We start from the raw sequence: 19,532 nt of genomic DNA on the forward strand, positions 1-19,532 counted from the left end.
TTATAAATATATTTATAAATTATAATTTGTAAAATAAATAAACTCATTTCCATTATTTTGGAAATAAGATAGCTTTGATTTGAAAGCCTAAACATCAAAACCTTATGAATGGACAGAAGAAATTTTATGTGAGGATACAAATGTCAGGACTGTGATCTGAATAGATGGAGATGTTTCTCTGTTTTATAAGATCATTAAAGGTAAAAGTCCAGCAAATTGAGAGTTGCACATTATCCATCAGTTTATTGAAAGTTGGAACGAGGTTGTCATTCTAGTGACTGTCTTAAATGCTTTACAGGCAATAAACAAGTGAAACTAGTGCATGTAAAATCTTTACAAGGGCACCTGGCACATGGAAGATGCTCAATAAATAATAATTATTATTATTTCTTGTTCTACCTTTTAAGTTTACAGGAAAAAACCAGGTCCCAGAGAAATAAGGGAGCTTCCCCAAGATTAGAAGATGTGCAACTAGCTGAAGCCTGAATCCCCTACAACCTGCCGGCCCAGCAGTCATGTTATTAAGGTCATCCCCATCCTTACCCCCTTCACAGCGTCTGCTCTGTCCACCTGCCTGGAGCCCCAGCTCCCAGGTGACCCACCTCGTCCAGTGCTGATGGAACCATAATGAATTCCTGGCCTGAGCCCAGCAATCAACACTGTCTCCCAAGGACAGAAAATCTAGGAACAATGGAATCAGTGAGGGAAGTGAAGCTGGGAGGCCAGTTGGGCGAGTGGGGCGTGTGTGTGTGCACATAGTCCTGTGTGGGGTGATGGAGCAGAGAAGCTGCTCAGCTGAGGGGGTGCAGGGGGCACCTGTAGAGCATGGGGGACACACAGTCCTGAGAGAGTGAAGGCAGGGGCTGCCTGACAACTTTCTCATCCCAGCAGCTTCCTTGGGCACCTCCCTGGCCTCCTCCTTGGATTCTCTGCACAGACTTGTATATATCGTCACTTAGTGATGGGATTTGTCATGGTAAAATCTCTGTGGATTGGACTTCCCTGGTGGTCCAATGGTTAAGAATCCACCTGCCATTGCAGGGGACATGGGTTCAGTTCCTGGTCCGGGAAGATCCCACTTGCCACAGAGCAGCTAAGGCCATTCGCCACAACTACTGAAGCCTGAGCACAGTAGAAATGGTGCTCTGCAACAAGAGAAGCCGCCAACATGAGAAGCCCAAATCAGAGAGTAGCCCCCACTCACTGCACATAGAGAAAGCTCACACACATCGGTGAAGACCCAGCGCAGCCAGGAAAAAAAAAAAAATCAGAGTCTCTGAGTTGCAAACAACAGAAGCCTACTTCACAGTGGCCTGCGGGAAAGCACCAGGGAGCTTTGGCATGTGAGATATGTCACTTATGGGCAGGGCAGGAAGCATCGCCAGGGCCAGAAAGAGGGCCGGGATCCAAGGGCGGAGACCCTCAGCCCAGGGCAGTTGGTCCCCAGAGGCTACTTTCCTTCCAGGCCAGGTGGTCTTGCATCTCCACCCCTCTGAACACAGAATTCCTGTTTCTCTCAATGTCTGATGTTTTCTTCCCTCCATGTACAAAGCCTGCAGTTACCGCAACTTAACTTCCCGCAATGCACAGAAACTGAGCCCATGGACTGTGGGTCAGGAGAAACTGTTAGGGTCCAGCTGGGTCCTGGGTGCCCAGGTGCCGTTACTGAGGTGCAGAGGTCTTGAGGTACAAGCATGAATTTAGAAAGATGGTAATGATGACCCTATATGCGAGGCAGCAAAAGAGACACAGATGTAAAGGACAGACTTTTGGACTCTGTGGGCGAAGGTGAGGGTGGGATGATTTGAGAGAGTAGCATTGAAACATGTATATTATCATATGTGAAATAGATCGCCAGTCCAGGTTTGATGCATGAGATAGGGTGCTCAGGGCTGGTACACTGGGATGACCCTGAGGGATGGGATGGGGAGGGAGGTGGGAGGGAGGGTCAGGATGGGGAACACATGTACACCCATGGCTGATTCAGGTCAATATATGGCAAAAAAAAAAACACCACAATATTGTAAAGTAATTAGCCTCCAATTAAAAATAAATAAATAATAAAATAATAAAATAAAAAATCCAAATTAAAAAGAAATTCCTTAAAAAAATTTCATTTTATTTATTTATTTATGGCTACACTGGATCGTTACTGTTGTGTGCCAGCTTTCTTTAGTTGTGAGAAGCAGTGGCTACCGTCTAGCTGTGTGCTGGCTTCTCACTGTGGTGATTTATCTTGTTGCAGAGCATGGGATCTAGGAGACAGGGCTTCAGTAGTTGTGGCATACAGGTTTAGTTGCCCCACTGCATGTGGGATCTTCCTGGACCAGGGATCAAACCTCTGTCCCCTGCATTGGCAGGCGGATTTTAACCACTGCGCCACCAGAGAAGTCCTCCATCCTATCATTTAATGATTCTTCTGTCCCGGTGGTTAAAACTGTGGTATTAATCTTTCTCTTATTTTCAGTGTCAAAAGTACTCAATGAGTAAACTTAGCAAAATCTTTCAGTTTTTTGTAATGTATTTTCCAACTTGAAAGTGCTCAAAGAATAATAGGAAAATAGCTAGATTTTATGTGTATTTCATGCCTTGACTAAAAGTACCATTTTGGTTTTTCACTGATGCTATTAGACTGATAATTGCTTTCAATAAGATTTAACCTGTTTTCTTAATTGATATTACATTTGTAATGCAGCATTTTAAAAAATTCCAATAAATTGAATGGGATCTTCTAAGGTAAGTATAAGAATTCTGTTTATTTTCAAAGGTGGTGAGAATGGTATGATTTTGTCCTAGCACCTTGAACTACACAAGGCCCAGAATGTACTTTATGGTTAAAGATTTGCCATACGTTATCATGAGGGGATGCTAAGGAATTCAGTTTAAGGTGATGAAATCACTATCTGGTTCTCATTTTCTGTCCCAGAACAAATTCATAAATCCCCTCATAAGCATGCTCTGTTTAATAAATGCATGCAACTAGTATTTAGCATGGAAATAATACAGGTTGAACTGTGTAGATTTACTTTCTAAGGCAAGGTAAGAAATTAGAATATATGTTGAAAGATGGAAAGTATATTATTTTCAGGTCAAATAAGTTGAATATAGGAAAGATTTGTTCTCTAGTTTTGTGCTTTTACAGCTTACTGAAGGATGTAAACATATTTATCTATATGCCTATATATTTAACAAATAGCAAAATGTGTGTAACCTATGTGTATGCTGTTTGCTGCTAAGGTTTCAAATGATAGGCTACTTACTTCCCTCAACAGTCAAAACTACTTGAGTGTGAATTTGTCACCAACTTATTCTTTTTTTGAGTAAATAATTTATTAATTTATTAAATCTGAGTCTAGCTAAAAAGTATATATATATATATTTCCAGAGTTTCCAGCTGACCTAGTAGTTAGGATCCCAGGCTTTCCCTGCCATGGCTTGGGTTCAAACCGTGGTTAGGTAACTGAGATCCCACAAACCACAAGGCGCAACGAAAAAAAGAAAAAAAAATTTCCTTGTCTTCTTTATGCGGAGCTCAGAGTTTGCATTTAAAATATAAGCTACTACATATGCACACTACTATATATAAAATAGATAAACAACAAGGACTTACTATATAGCACAGGGAACTATGCCTGATATTTTGTAATAATCTATATGGTATATATGTGTATGTATAATATATAACTGAATCACTTTGCTGTATACCTGAAACCAACAAAAGATTATAAATCAACCATACTTCAGTAACATTTTTAAATTAAAAATAGAATAAAATATAAGCTACTATTAGCACAAACAGTGCATCGTGTTACCATGTGCATATTTAGTGTTTGTAAATATGATGTTTATAATAAAGTATTTTGAGTCCATCAAGAAGAAAAAGGGCCGAGGTGAATAAAGAAAAAAAATGCTTAAGAAAGGGAAGTCAGCATTTCTGCAAAGGGAGAGATTTGGGGTTCTCTAATCAAAAGGGAGTAGAGGGCTTCTCTCTGGAGGATCCTGGAGAGTTTAAAAATAACTGAAGCTTCTTCAGTCAATGAGGAGAGCTGATATTTGTTGAGCATCTCTTGGGCACCGAGTGAAACCAAAAGTCGTGTCCGACTCTTTGCAACCCCGTGGACTATACAGTCCATGGAATTCTCCAGGCCAGAATACTGGAGTGGGTAGTCTTTCCCTTCTCCTGGATCTTGGCAACCCAGGGATTGAACCCAGGTCTCCTGCATTGCAGGCGAATTCTTCACCAGCTGAGCCACAAGGGAAGCCTGAGAATACTGGAGTGGGTAGCCTATCTCTTCTCCAGTGGATCTTCCTGACCCAGGAATTGAACCGGGATCTCCTGCATTGCAGGCAGATTCTCTACCAACTGAGCTATCAGGGGAGCCTGCTCTTGGACACCCAAGGCTTGGCAAATGTGACCTCACTTTTTCCTCACTCCTTGGTGAGAGGGGTCCTGCTTCTCTCCCTGAGCGACTGAGGAAGAAACTGAGGTGAAGTGAGGCTGCCCACTCACCCAGCTCACCAGTCGGAAAGGAGTCATGAGGGGAGGGGTGGGCAGCTCTGGCTGTGGCTTGAGTTTTGTTTCACCTCCATGCTCTGCGCCTCTGTAAGACAACATGACACTTAGGACAGTAGGAAGTGGAGTCACCGCTGCAGATGAGTGTGGAGGAGCGTCCGCAGAGAAAGAGTGAAGTTGGGGGTAGTTCAGGGAGAAATCTGTCTGCACACCCCGGAAGCTGTGGGTGAGCCCAGCGGAGCAGCTATGACAGCCCAGTGGCAGCCTGGCTGATGGCGCCCTCTGTCACAGGCTTGGGGTGTGCACTTCCTCTTGGTCCAGGGTGAGGGTGAGGGAGAGAGCAGTGACTGCAGGCAAAACCCTCAGCTATTGGGGCACACGTGGCTCATACCAGGCCACATGTTGCTTCCTGTTGTCTTGAAGCTGAGGCAATCCACACAGTGACCCATACCGCCTTACTTGATGTCTCCTGTTGGCATCGGTCAAAGCTGAGGCAACAAGGATCTGACCAAGATTAGCTCAGTCCCCAGGCTCTCCTGATCCCTGACCACACCCACCACTCCTTATAAGGAGCTCAGCAGAGCTGAGAGACACCTAAATTAACACCCTTACTGTGAGAACACAGGCCAGAGTCTGAACCCAGAGGAAGTGCAGCTCTCATTCACTTTCCCCAATGGGATGGCCTGCGTAGAGCCCGCCTCCCTGATCAGAGAGCCCAGAGCAAAAGGCTCCAGCAGCTTTATGGACCCTGAGGTGGGGGTAGGGGAAGAACTCAGTGTAAAGAGACCTGGGCCTGAGTCCGAGTGGGGACAGGGGTCTTCAAGCTTTCTCCATTCTCTTCTTGTATGGAGGCCTTAGCAGAGGTACCACAAGAGAACCTTGGCCCAGGGCCTCAGAAAACAAGACTAGGAAGGAAGGAAGTGTGAGGAGTGTGAACATCTCTCAGGTCCGGGCCCTGAGAGAGACTGCAGTGCCCAGCCATCAGCAGTCTGGGGTGAGGAGGGCAGCTCTCCACGTGAGGCTGGCCAGAAAGGTCACACAGGTTTTCAGCCCAGAGTTGGACTCTTCACCTCTCTGTGGAGAGGGTTGCTTCTTTTGTTTTCCCATCACCTTTCTGTTCACTGGCTTGTACCATCTCTTCCATTCCATCAAGAGTTAATTCCAGTCCCTGCCGAAAGTTCTGGGGAGTTCTGGTAAAGTGTCAGCACACAAGCTTCTACCCTTTCTCAGGCTCTGGAGAGCAGGGCGACCTATTGGGCAACCCACACCAGGATGAGGGGTCTTCCAGCTTTAGGCAATGTCCCAGGTCCACGTTTTCAGATCCTCGTTGTTGGCACTTAGAGCTGCCCCCATCCTTCCCTACCCTACCAGCCCAGTGGCAAATGCCCACGTCATCATTGCCTGGGTGTGGCCTCTCTCTGCGGCTGCTCCTGCTGTAAACCAGTTGACTCAGAGCAGAAATCAGGTGCAGGAAGGGTTAGGGTTGAGGCCTGCTGCCAGGAAATTAGGACCAATGATAAGCCAGAATTGTGCACCCTTAACTGTTTTGTGTGTGTGATAAAATACACATAGCAGAATCTACCATCTTAGCTAATTTTTTAAGTTAATGAATTAATTTATTTTTGGCTATACTGGGTCTTGGTTACTGCACACCGCTTTCTCTAGATGTGGTGAACATTTGTTGCAGTGCGCGGGCTACAGGCTTCTCATTGAAGTGGCTTCTTTTGTTGTGGAAAACAGGCTCTAGGCACACATGCTTCAGTAGTTGCCGTGTAAGGGCTTTAAAGCATGCCAGCTTCAGCAGTTGTGGCATGCAGCCTCAATAGTTGTGGTGCATGGGCTTAGTTCCTCCACAGCACATGGAATCTTCCTGGACCGGGGACAGAACCCATGTCCCCTGCATTTGCAGGTGGATTCTTATCCACTGTACCAACAGGGAAATCCCATCTTCGCAATTAAATATTTTTAAGTGTACAGTCCAGTGAATTAAATACATTCACATTGTTGTGTATTCATCACCACTATCTTCCTCCATAGACCTTATCACTGCAAAACTGTAACTCAGTACCATTCAACCATTAACTCCCCATTTCACCTTCTCCTTGACCCATGAAAACCACCATTCTACTTTCTGTCCTATTTTGTCTACTCTAAGAATCTTGTATATGTGGAAAAATATAATATTTGTCTTTTTGTGACTGTCTTATTTCACTTAGCAGAATGCCTCAGTTCAGTTCAGTCTCTCAGTCATGTCCAACTCTTTGCGACCCCATGAACCACAGCACGCCAGGCCTCCCTGTCCATCACCAACTCCTGGAGTCCACCCAAACCCATGTCCATTGAGTCAGTGATGCCATCTAACCATCTAATCCTCTGTTGTCCTCTTCTCCTGCCCTCAATCTTTCCCAACATCAGGGTCTTTTCAAATGAGTCAGCTCTTCACATCAGGTAGCCAAAGTATTGGAGTTTCAGCTTCAACATCAGTCCTTCCAATGAATACCCAGGACTGATCTCCTTTAGGGTGGGCTTGTTGGATCTCCTTGCATTCCAAGGGACTCTCAAGAGTCTTCTCCAACACCACAGTTCAAAAGCATCAATTCTTCCGTGCTCAGCTTTCTTTATAGTCCCACTCTCACATCCATATATGACTACTGGAAAAGCTTTCTTTATGGCCGAACTCTTACATCCATACATGACTACTGGAAAAGCCATAGCTTTGACTAGATGGACCTTCGTTGGCAAAGTAATGTCTCTCCATTTTAGTATGCTGTCTAGGTTGGTTATAGCTTTTCTTCCAAGGAACAAGAGTCTTTTAACTTCATGGCTGCAATCACCATCTGCAGTGATTTTGGAGCCCTAAAAGATAAAGTCTGACACTGTTTCCACTGTTTCCCCATCTATTTCCCAAGAAGTGATGGGACCAGATGCCATGATCTTGGTTTTCTGAATGCTTAGTTTTAAGACAGCTTTTTCACTCTCATCTTTCACTTTCATCAAGAGGCTTTTTAGTTCTTCTTCACTTTCTGCCATAAGGGTGGTGTCATCTGCATATCTGAGGTTATTGTTATTTTTCCTGGTAATCTTGATTCCAGTTTGTGGTTCACTGAACCCAGCATTTTGCATGATGTACTCTGCAATAAGTTAAATAAGCAGGGTGACAATATACATCCTTGACGTTCTCCTTTCCCAATTTGGAACCAGTCTGTGTTCCATGTCTGGTTCTAACTGTTTCCTCTGACCTACATACAGATTTCTCAGGAGGCAGGTCAAGTGGTCTGGTATTCCCATCTGTTTAAAAATTTTCCACAGTTTATTGTGATTCACACAGTCAAAGGCTTTCGCATAGTCAATGAAGCAGAAGTGATGTTTTTCTGGAATTCTCTTCATTTTTCTATGATCTAGCAGATGTTGGCAATTTAATCTCTGGTTCCTCTGCCTTTTCTAAATCCAGTTTGAACATCTGGGAGTTCACAGTTCACATACCATTGAAGCCTGGCTTGGAGAATTTTTAGCATTACTTTGCTGCTGCTGCTGCTGCTGCTAAGTCGCTTCAGTCGTGTCCGACTCTGTCTGATCCCATAGATGGCAGCCCACCAGGCTCCCCCATCCCTGGGATTCTCCAGGCAAGAACATTGGAGTGGGTCGCCGTTTCCTTCTCCAGTGAATGCTAGCGTGTGAAATAAGTGCAACTGTGTGACAGTTTGAACATTCTTTAGCATTGCTTTTCCTTGGGATTGGAATGAAAATTGACCTTTTCCAGTCCTGTGGCCATGGCTGAGTTTTCCAAATTTGCTGGCATATTGAGTTCAATACCTTGACAACTCCAATAATTTGGCCACCTGATGCAAAGAGCTGACTCATTGGAAAAGACCCTGATGCTGGGAAAGATTGAAGGCAGGACGAGAAGGGGATGACAGAGGATGAGATGGTTGAATGGCATCACTGACTCAATGGACATGAGTTTGAGTAAACTCCGGGAGTTGGTGATGGAGGCCTGGCATGCTGTGGTCCATGGGGTTGCAAAGAGTTGGACACGACTGCGTGACTGAACTGAACTGAACTGAACTGACTTTGACAACATCATCTTTTAGATTTGAAATAGCTCATCTGGAATTCTGTCACCTCCACTAGCTTTGTTTGTAAGCGATGCTTCCTAAGGACCACTTGACTTCACATTCCAGGATGTCTGGCTCTAGGTGAGTGATCATACCATCATGGTTATCTGGGTCATGAAGATCTTTTTTTTATTGTTCTTCTGTGTGTTCTTGCCACCTCTTCTTAATATCTCTGCTTCTGTTAGGTCCATACCATTTCTGTACTTTATTGTGCCCATCTTTACATGAAATATTTCCTTGGTATCTCTAATTTTCTTGAAGAGATATCTGGTCTTTCCCATTCTATTGTTTTCCTCTATTTCTTCACATTGATCAGTTATGAAGGCTTTCTTATCGCTCTTTGCTATTTTTTGGAACTCTGCATTCAGGTGGATATATCTTTTCTTTTCTTCTTTGCCTTTCATTTCTTTTCTCACCTTTTTGTAAGGCCTCCTCAGACAAGTATTTTGCCTTTTTGGATTTCTTCTTCTTGGGGATGGATTTGATCCCTGCCTCCTATACAATGTCATGAACTTTCGTCCATAGTTCTTCAGGCACTCTGTCTATCAGACCTAATCCCTTGTATCTATTTGTCACTTCCACTGTATGATCATAAGGGATTTAAGTCATACTTGAATGGTCTAATGGTTTTCCCTACTTTCTTCAGTTTCAGTCTGAATTTTGCAGTAAGAATTTCATGATCTGAGCCATGATCACCTCCTGGTGTTGTTTTTGCTGACTGTATAGAGCTTCTCCATTTTCAGCTGCAAAGAATATAATCAATCTGATTTTGGTGTCGACCATCTGGTGATGTCCATGTGTAGAGTTGTCTCTTGTGTATGTTAATTATTAAGTCCTGTCTAACTCTTTTGCAACTGCGTGGACTGTAGTCTGCCAGGCTCCTCTGTCCATGGGATTTTCCAGGCAAGAATACTGGAGCAGGTTGCCATTTCTCTCTTCAGGGGATCTTCCCAACCCAGGGCTTGAACTGGTATCTCCTGCACTGGCAGATGGGTCCTTTACCACTGAGTCACCTGGGAAGCTCCAAGGTAGAAAGGTACAAAATTCTAAAAGAAGCAAAATTCTAGAGAATACAGTCACTGCTCATATTAAAGATAGAATAATATAGCTATCTATAAAAATCCTGACTCTGCATTTATAGAGTAATTTGGGGATAAATCCATGATTTGCTGCTGGAAACTCAAATGCTTAGCAGTTTGCTCTATTACATTATAGCTTTCTCCAGCAGTCTCTAAAGTGACTTCCAAATCACTGACAGGACAGTTTTGCTGGCCCTGGATCTGGGGCGGCAGGAATTCCTCAATATGTTTGTTGAACTGATTGTTCCAAGTCTGGCTCTTCCAGGCTTGGGGATACCAGCTCTGACTCTTTCTGGGGTGGTTGCTTCAAGACCAACTGTTCCAGCTCTGGCTGCTCCCAAGTGGGATATCCTAGGTCCGTTCACTCTGTATAGGCAGGTTTCCAGAAGAGGTCACCAAGCAGTCCTGTGCCAGAAACAGAAACCCAGGAATTCTGTGGCCCTGAGTCACAGAGTCACTTTTACTCGGTCAGTTGTTTTTCTGTTTCTGGAACCAGGGCTTCACCTGTTTGTAGCTAAGTTTCAGGATATTGGAAAGTTCTTGCATCTGCTGGAGGCTGATTCCTGCCTCTGAAGTCTGTCGTTGAGCACAGACACCTGGGTCTGATTGAACATGGTTCTGATCTTCTGTTTCCTACCTGGGACCTTCTCTTCCTTCTTTGCTGCACTTTTCTTGGCAGGTATGGGCAACAGTTTTACTCTGGGGCTTGTGGAAGAATCAGGACTGTCCAGTCTCCTTGTCAAGGGTCTCAGCAGATGACCCTTGCAAGGACACCTGGTTTCCTTCAGGCCTAGAAATTTCAGACATTGGTGAAGAGTCCCTGGAATTGGATGCTTTGGGGCCAAGCAGGCTGGGTCCACACTTATGTTGTGGAGTTGATGCAGAGAGAGAAAAAACCTGTGAGCTAGATGGTAGGAATAGTTCAGGCTTAAGAACCTAGGTAGAAGAGCTTAGAGAAAGGTGAAGACCTCCAGGTGTAAAAGAATTAAGAAGATGGAATGAATGGAATCAACTGTCAGATAACAGGAGCCAACCAGCCCAATCTAGAGAAAGGAAAAAAAAAGTCTTGATTCTTATATGAGGTCATACTCTCCAGCAGGCAGGGGTCCCTCCCTTGCATGCCTTCCTGTCTTCACTTAGAGTACCTGCTGCCGTCCTAATAATGACTGTGACCAAATTGAAATCAGGTGAGAGAGGCTTGCTGAAATGACCCAGTGGAGTTTATGACTCCACCATAAAGTGGATGGTGGAGGTGTGTGATATTGTTGAAAAAGAAATAGAATATAAAAATCCTCGTCTGTATTCTGAGCAGATGTTGTTCCCAGATGCTGTTGTCTTCAGTTTAATAAAAATATTTTGTTGTTGTTTAGCCACTAAGTGGTGTCTGACTCTTTGTGACCCCAAGGACTACAGTCCACCAGGTTCCTCTGTCCACGGGATTCCCCAGCAAGAATACTGCAGTGGGTTGACATTTCCTTCTCCAGGGGATCTTCCCGACCCAGGGATCGAACCAGTGTCTCATACACCTGTCTCCTGCATAGTAGGTGGATTCTTTACTGCCAAACCACCAATAAAAATACTGTTGTTGTTAAGTCACTCAGTCATGACTGACTCTTTGTGACCCCATGGACTGCAGCCAGGCCTCCCTGTCCCTCACCATCTCCTGAAGTTTGCCCAAGTTCATGTCCATTGCATCGATGGTGCCATCCAGCCATGTCATCCTCTGATGCCTTCTTCTGTTTCTGCCCTCCATCTTTCCCAGCATCAGGTATTAATAAAAATATTAGTTCTTTGCAAATGTACTGCTCCTCCACCAGAAGTAGCCAGTATTTTCTGACTAGAAACTGAGGGAGAGAAGCAGTTCAGCCCCTGGGCCTGGGGGAGGCATCAGTAGGTAAAGGCAGGTGACCCCGCTGGCACCTGTCCCCAGGCAGCTATTCTTGGGTGGCATTTCCAAGCTAAAAGAAAATAAAGATTGACAGGAAATGACAGAGGGTGTCAGTTTCTTCCCTGTCCCTGCCCTTTTTTGGTTCCCTTACAACCTCCCTCCCCTTCCCCCATCCTCACTGGGGTCTCCATTTAACCCGTGATGTGCTGTAGACACATCCACATGGATGGCTGAGGACTTCCCCAGGGAACATGCTGATGCCAGTACAGTAGCCCTAACACATATTGGGGAGGGGGTCAGCCGTGTGAAGAGGAGAGTGCCAAGTGACTCAAGAGACAGAAAGCACATGATCCTGAGTCCCGCAGTTAACCACTGAGCTGAAAAAACAAAAACTGTCTGGTGGGAAGTAAACATGATATAATCAGTTGTAGGGTGGCCTCTTGTCAAGATAAAGTCCTTGTATGGGCCCTGGGAGGATGCCAGGAGTAGAAGACTCTGGAAGTAAAGAATTCCTGGAGTCAATGCTGTGGGTGGGGTGGAGTGTTTCCCAGGAACTTGGCTCAGGCTCCTGAGCCCTGTTTCCCCTGAAACTGCTTCTGCTGCTGCTAGAAAGAGTTCAGGACACATGTGGCCGTGAGTATCTAAGGGTGGGGCTGGTGGGGGGCAGTGGGTCTCTCTGTGCATGTTCCTTGCTTCCTGCCTGAGCTGCTGGACAGACCTGGGGGAGAGCTGGGAAAATCTGGGATGGGGGTTGGTAAGAGGAAAGACAGGAAGGGGAGGAGGAAGGTGAAGGGAGAAGAAAGGACAAGGGAGCGATTAGGGGACAGTGAGGGGGACCCAGCCTGGAGAGGGGCACAGCAGAGTGCTCCTGGTAGAGGGTTCGCTCCCTGCCCCTCCCCGCTGTCCCCCCTTCCTTCTGCGTCATTTCCACCTCCCATCTTTGCCCCACACTGCCCATCCCTTGCCACAAACCCCTCTCGACCTCCCCACCTCCGTTCAGTGTCTCACACTCTTCTCTTCTCACACAAAAAACCACTCCGTTGGTGTCCCCACTCCCACCTGTTGCACCCCCAGGAGTCCCTCCCTGTGAGCTTTGTAGGCAGGAAGGGACTGAAGGGAAGACAACTGCTCAGAGGCTCCAGGCTGATTGGAAACTGAAGGAGGGAATGCAGCTCAGCCCCTGGGCCTGGGGGAGGCGTCAGCAGGTGAAGGCTGGTGACCCCAGCTGACACCTGTCCCCAGGCAGCTATTCTTGTGTGGCATTTCCAAGCTAAAAGAAAAAAGATTAAAAGGAAGTGACCTGGGGGTGTCAGTTTCTTTACTATCCCTGCCCATTTTGGTTCCCTTACAACTTCAGTTCCAGATCCAGGCCAGGAATAAGCCCGTTAATTTATTCCAAAGTCCAGGCCAAGGAAAGGCGAGTCATAGGAAGTCAGTTGTTATGGCAACCGCTCCAACAGCAGCTATCACCCGCCTTGGCCCCATACTCCCCATCCATGTTTCTTCTCCCAGCCCCCACCCTCACAGACACCAGCCCCCTCATGCTGCACACTGCCCTCCGTCACCCACACTCCACCCTGACTCTCCAGCTCCACACACTCACACACCCCTTATACACTCCGTGCTTCTCACTTATACTCCTTCCACCCTTGTGCACAGAAGCCCTCGAGAAATTTTCCAGGCAGGTCTCCTCACACCCTCTCCCCGCTTTGCACACCCCCACCCCCACCACACACTCTCCTTCACACACAAGTGCCTGCTTGCCTGCCCTCCACACTCTCCACTCTCTCCCAAGACACGCTGGGCTCCCCTCCCACAGGGACCCTGGCTTCCTCACACTGTCTGCACACACTGCTTGACACAAATTCCACACAGAAGGCTCCCATCTACGTCCACTGCCATCCAGAAAATTCCCCCTCACAGGCATTTCCCTTCACTGTCTCTCTCCTCTCTGGGGCCCCCAGAGCACCCACCTCCGGGCCCTCTGCATACACATGCTGTCCACTCCCCTTCTGTCCCAGGCTCAGCTGTCCACAGTCACACACACACACACACACACACCATCAAACACCCGACGTCCTGACATACTAATGAGTTGTAGTTGCTCCCCTCACACCCAACACACTCTCCCCAGTGGTCCCTCACTCTCCTCACACTTACCTTCCTCATCACAAATAAGTTTGTCACTACCACACACACTCCTCTCTTCTGCCCTTCTCCTCTCAGGCACAACCCCCTTTCTATCTCACACACACACACACACACACACTCATACTCTGATGAGTCCTCCCCCAAGACAGGGGGCCCTGCAGCAGTCTCAGAGCCCACACACAGCTCGGGGTGGTTCTGGGGAGAGGCTGGCTGCCAGGACTCTGTCCCAGGGCTGAGCCAGGAATTTTAGGTGTCTACCAGTCAGTCCTAAACTAAATCAACCCTGGATATTCATTGGAAGGACTGACGCTGAAGCTGAAGCTCCAATACTTTGGCCACCTGATACAAAGAACTGACTCATTGCAAAAGACCCTGATGCTGGGAAAGATTGAGGGTGGGTCAACAGAGGATGAGATGGCTGGATGGCATCACTGACTCAATGGATATGAGTCTGAGCAAACTCCAGAAGATGGCGGAGGACAGGGAAGGCTGGCGTGCTGCAGTCCATGGGGTCACAAAGAGTCGGACATGACTTAGTGACCCAACAACAACCTGGATCCTACCCAAAACGGTGCTTTCTCTGTTTTACTGCTCCAGCCCCACGCCTAAAGGAACTCACCAAATGCACTCCTTCTAGCGTACAGCCCTGAGACCCCAGGAATAGTCATATTCATGTATTAATCAACCTAAAATTATTTTTTGTATATTGTGCCAAATAGAAATTCCTTCTTATTTACATCATTAACCAGTTATCCCTTTCCTGTGTACTGATCAGCACACCCTTCACTGCTATTTCTTGCCACACCTACTAGATGTCAAGTTTCTAGACATCCCTGGGTCAATTTCTTTGCTCTTTTCTAAAACTGGTCTCCTGTCTGCATTATAACTCACCAACTACCGTTTGGTGTTGGGATTGCAGCTCAAGAAGATACCGGCTGGGTTGGAAGTGAAGTCCTATCATAAAAATTACCAGACTCAACAGCTTAAAACAATCAAAAGTTATTCTTTTGCAGCTGTGGAAGATAGAAGTCTAAAATAATTTGTGTCCTTGATTACAGGAGTTTTAATAAAAACATGTGATTCTCATCAGAAAAGAAAAATGTACAGCATCTTCATAATTGAGTTAACTGATATTATTCCAGACAGGAGAAAACTTCCAATTTGTCTAGATATTAGTGAAAACTGAGATATTAATTTTTTGTTAAAATGTGACACCCCTACAGTTTAGTGCACAAATCTCAACAAATGGTCAGTCAGTCAGTTCAGTTGCTCTTTGAGACCCCATGACTCTTTGAGACCCCATTGACGGCAGCACACCAGGCCTCCCTGTCCATTACCAACTCCCGGGGTTCACCCAAACTCATGTCCATTGAGTTGGTGATGCCATCCAACCATCTCATCCTCTGGCATCCCCTTTTCCTCCTGCCTTCAATCTTTCCCAGCATCAGGGTCTTTTCTAATGAGTCAGCTCTTCGCATCAGGTGGCCAAAGGACTGGAGTTTCAGCTTCAACATCAGTCTTTCCACTGAATACCCAGGACTGATCTCCTTTAGGATGGACTGGTTGGATCTCCTTGTAGTCCAAGGGAATCTCAAGAGTCTTCTCCAACACCACAGTTCAGAAGCATCAATTCTTTAGCGCTCACCTTTCTTTGTAGTCCAGCTCTCACATCTATACATGACCACTGGGAAAACCATAGCCTTGACTAGACGGACTTTGTTGACAAAGTAATGTCTCTGCTTTTTAATATGCTGTCTCGGTTGGTCATAACTTTCCTTCCAAGGAGTAAGCGTCTTTAATTTCATGGCTGCAATCACCATCTGCAGTGATTTTGGAGCCCAGGAAAAAAAAAAAATTCAGCCACTATTTCCATTGTTTCCCCATCTATTTGCCATGAAGTGATGGGACCAGATGCCATGATCTTCATTTTCAGAATCTTGAGCTTTAAGCCAACTTTATCACTCTCCTTTTTTACTCTCAAGAGGCTCTTTAGTTCTTCTTCACTTTCTGCCATAAGGGTGGTGTCATCTGCATATCTGAGGTTATTGAGATTTCTCCCAGAGATCTTGATTCCAGCTTGTGCTTCTTCCAGTCCAGCTTTTCTCATGATGTACTCTGCATAGAAGTTAAATAAGCAGGGTGACGATATACAGCCTTGATGCCCTCCTTTTCCTATTTGGAACCAGTCTGATGTTCCATGTGCAATTCTAACTGTTGCTTCCTGACCTGCATATAGGTTTCTCAGGAGGCAGGTCAGGTGGTCTGGTATTCCCATCTCTTTCAGAACTTTCCACAGTTTCTTGTGATCCACACCGTCAAAGGCTTTGGCATAGTCAATAAAGCAGAAATAGATGCTTTTCTGGAATTCTCTTGCTTTTTCCATGGTGCAACGGATGTTGGCAATTTGATCTCTGGTTCCTCTGCCTTTTCTAAAACCAGCTTGAACATCTGGAAGTTCACGGCTTACGTATTTCTGAAGCCTGGCTTGGAGAATTTTAAGCATCACTTTACTAGCATGTGAGATGAGTGCAATTGTGCAGTAGTTTGAGCATTCTATGGCATTGCCTTTCTTTGGGATTGGAATGAAAACTGACCTTTTCCAGTCCTGTGGCCACTGCTGAGTTTTCCAAATTTGATGGCATATCCAGTGCAGCACTTTCACAGCATCATCTTAGAGGATTTGAAAAAAGCTCAACTGGAATTCCATCACCTCCACTAGCTTTGTTCATAGTGATGCTTCCTAAGGCCCCACTTGACATCACATTCCAGGATGTCTGGCTCTAGGTGAGTGATCACACCATTGTGATTATCTTGGTCATGAAGATCTTTTTTGTACAGTTCTTCTGTGTATTTTTGCCACTTCTTCTTAATATCTTCTGCTTCTGTTAGGTCCATACCATTTCTGTCCTTTATCAAGCCCGTCTTTGCGTGAAATGTTCCCTTGGTATCTCTAATTTTCTTGAAGAGATCTCCAGTCTTTCCCATTCTATTGTTTTCCACTATTTCTTTGCATTGATCACTGAAGAAGGCTTTCTTATCTCTTCTTGCTGTTCCTCAAAACTCTGCATTCAAATGGGTATATCTTTCCTTTTCTCCTTTGCTTTTCGCTTCTCTTCTTCTCACAGCTATTTGTAAGGCCGCCTCAGACAGCCATTTTGCTTTTTGGCATTTCTTTTTCTTGGGGATAGTCTTGATTCTTGTCTCCGGTACAAAGTCACGAACCTCCGACCATAGTTCATCAGGCACTCTATTTATCAGATCTAGTCCCTTAGATCTATTTCTCACTTCCACTGTATAATCATAAGGGATTTGATTTAGGTCATACCTGAATGGTCTAGTGGTTTTCCCTACTTTCTTCAGTTTAAGTCTGAATTTGGCAATAAGGAGTTCATGATCTGAGCCACAGTCATCTCCTGGTCTTGTTTTTGCTGACTGTATAGAGCTTCTCCATCTTTGGCTGCAAAGAATATAATCAATCTGATTTCAGTGTCGACCATCTGGTGATGTCCATGTATAGAGTCTTCTCTTGTGTTGTTGGAAGAGGGTGTTTGTATGACCAGTGCATTCTCTTGGTAGAACTCTACTAGCCTTTGCCCTGCTTCATTCTGTACTCTAAGGCCAATTTGCCTGATACTCCAGGTGTTTCTTGGTTTCCTACTTTTGCATTCCAGTCCCCTATAATGAAAAGGACATCTTTTTTCGATGATCATTCTAAAAGGTCTTGTAGGTCTTCATAGAACTGTTCAGCTTCTTCAGTGTTCCTGGTCGAGACATAGACTTGGATTACCATGATATTGAATGGTTTGCCTTGGAAACGAATAGAGATCATTCTGTCATTTTTGAGACTGCATCCAAGTACTGCATTTTGGACTCTTTTGTTGACTGTGATGGCTACTCCATTTCTTCTAAGGGATTCCTGCCCACAGTAGTAGATATAATGGTCATCTGAGTTAAATTCACTCATTCCAGTCCATTTTAGTTTGCTGATTCCAAGAATGAGAGATGTTCACTCTTGTCATCTCCTGTTTGACCTCTTCCAACTTGCCTTGATTCATGGACTTGACATTCCAGGTTCCTATGCAATATTGCTCTTTACAGCATCGGACCTTGCTTCTATCACCAGCCGCATCCACAACTGGGTGTTGTTTTTGCTTTGCCCCCATCCCTTCATTCTTTCTGGAGTTATTTCTCCACTGATCTCCAGTAGCTTGTTGGGCACCTACGGACCTGGGGAGTTCATTTCAGTGTCCTGTCTTTTTGCCTTTTCCTACTGTTCATGGGGTTCTCAAGGCAAGAATACTGAAGTGGCTTGCCATACCCTTCTGCAGTGGACCACATTCTGTCAGACCTCTCCACTATGACCCGCCCATCGTGGGTGGCCCCACACGGCATGGCTTGGTTTCACTGAGTTAGACAAGGCTGTGGTCTTTGAGACCATATTGGCTAGCTGTCTGTGATTGTGGTTTCCGTCTGTCTGCCATTTCACACCCTCTTTCAGTGCCTACTGTCTCACTTGGGTTTCTCTTACCTTGGAAGTGGGGTATCTCTTCACAGCTGCTCCAGGAAAACACAGCTGCTGCTCCTTACCTTGGACGTGGGGTACCACCTCTTGGCTACTTAATCAATAGAAATTGATAAGAGGCCAGATGAGAAATTCAGGCTAGGTTTTATTGGTGTTCCTGAAACTAGGGTCTGGCTGCTTCCCGCTCAAAAGCCATTAAAGAGGTCATGTTGATGGAAAGGAAAGTTTGCCTTTTTTTGGATGCCAGCAATGGTGAAGGGGAAGGGGGTAGGGGATTTCCATGGTGGCTCAGTGGTAAAGAATCTGACTAGAATCCACCCATTAATGCAGGAGGTGTGGGTTCAATCCCTGCCTCAGAAAGATTCCTTGCAGAAGGAAATAGCAATGTACCCCAGTATTCTTGCCTGGAAAATCCCATGGACAGAGGAGTCTGGCAAGCTACAGTCCATGGGGTCACAAAGAGTCACGCGCTTAGCAACTAAACAACAAATGGAGGTGAGGGCATCTCCATCTGTCCAAAGCTGACTCCACCCAACTGACAATCAGTGGGCAAGAACTTTTATAGACAGAGGGAGGGGGCTGCATGCAGAAACAGCACAGTCAGCTCTGACAGTCATCTCCAGATTGGTCATGGATGGTCTGACCAGAGTCATCTTGATTGTTTCAAGTTCTATTAATCTTTGGTTCCATGGTTGGTTTGTTCTCATCTCCTTGAGGACAATTCTTGGAATTGTGGCAGCTTATATCATGGCTACAGTCTGGTCATCATGTAGCTAATTTCTTCCAACTGGTGGGAATTTATGTAACTATAAGACAGCTCACAGGATAGAGCTCAGAATATTATCAACAGCCCTTGAGAAGGACCTCAGAGTCCTTGACAACGCTTAACGACTACATTATTCTTATTTGGTCTCCGTTGACTATTTTCCTTAGTTTCTTCATTTTCTCACTTCTCTGATTAAGCTTAGTGTGTGGTTAAAGCTTTTCTAGGACAAAAGGCAGGCTGAGGACATGGTGGGGCAAGGACCGTAGGGTCCCGCTCTGTTTCATTGGAATTCTTGCTACAGTTGGAGGGAAGGGAAACAAGTTCCCTTGCTCTATCCCAAGGGGAACAAGCTGGTCCCTTATGTGGGGTGAGGGTGGGGTGGATCCGTGGGTGAGGCACAAGGCGTGGCTTACGTGGTCTGCCCACCCCTTTGGTGGTGCTGTGTGTCGGCTTACACTCACTACCTTGCTTTTGCCCCCAACACCTCAGTAGTGGGAG

This window comes from Capra hircus, chromosome 9 (genome assembly GCF_001704415.2).
Source record: "Capra hircus breed San Clemente chromosome 9, ASM170441v1, whole genome shotgun sequence".
Classification (NCBI taxonomy): domain Eukaryota; kingdom Metazoa; phylum Chordata; class Mammalia; order Artiodactyla; family Bovidae; genus Capra; species Capra hircus.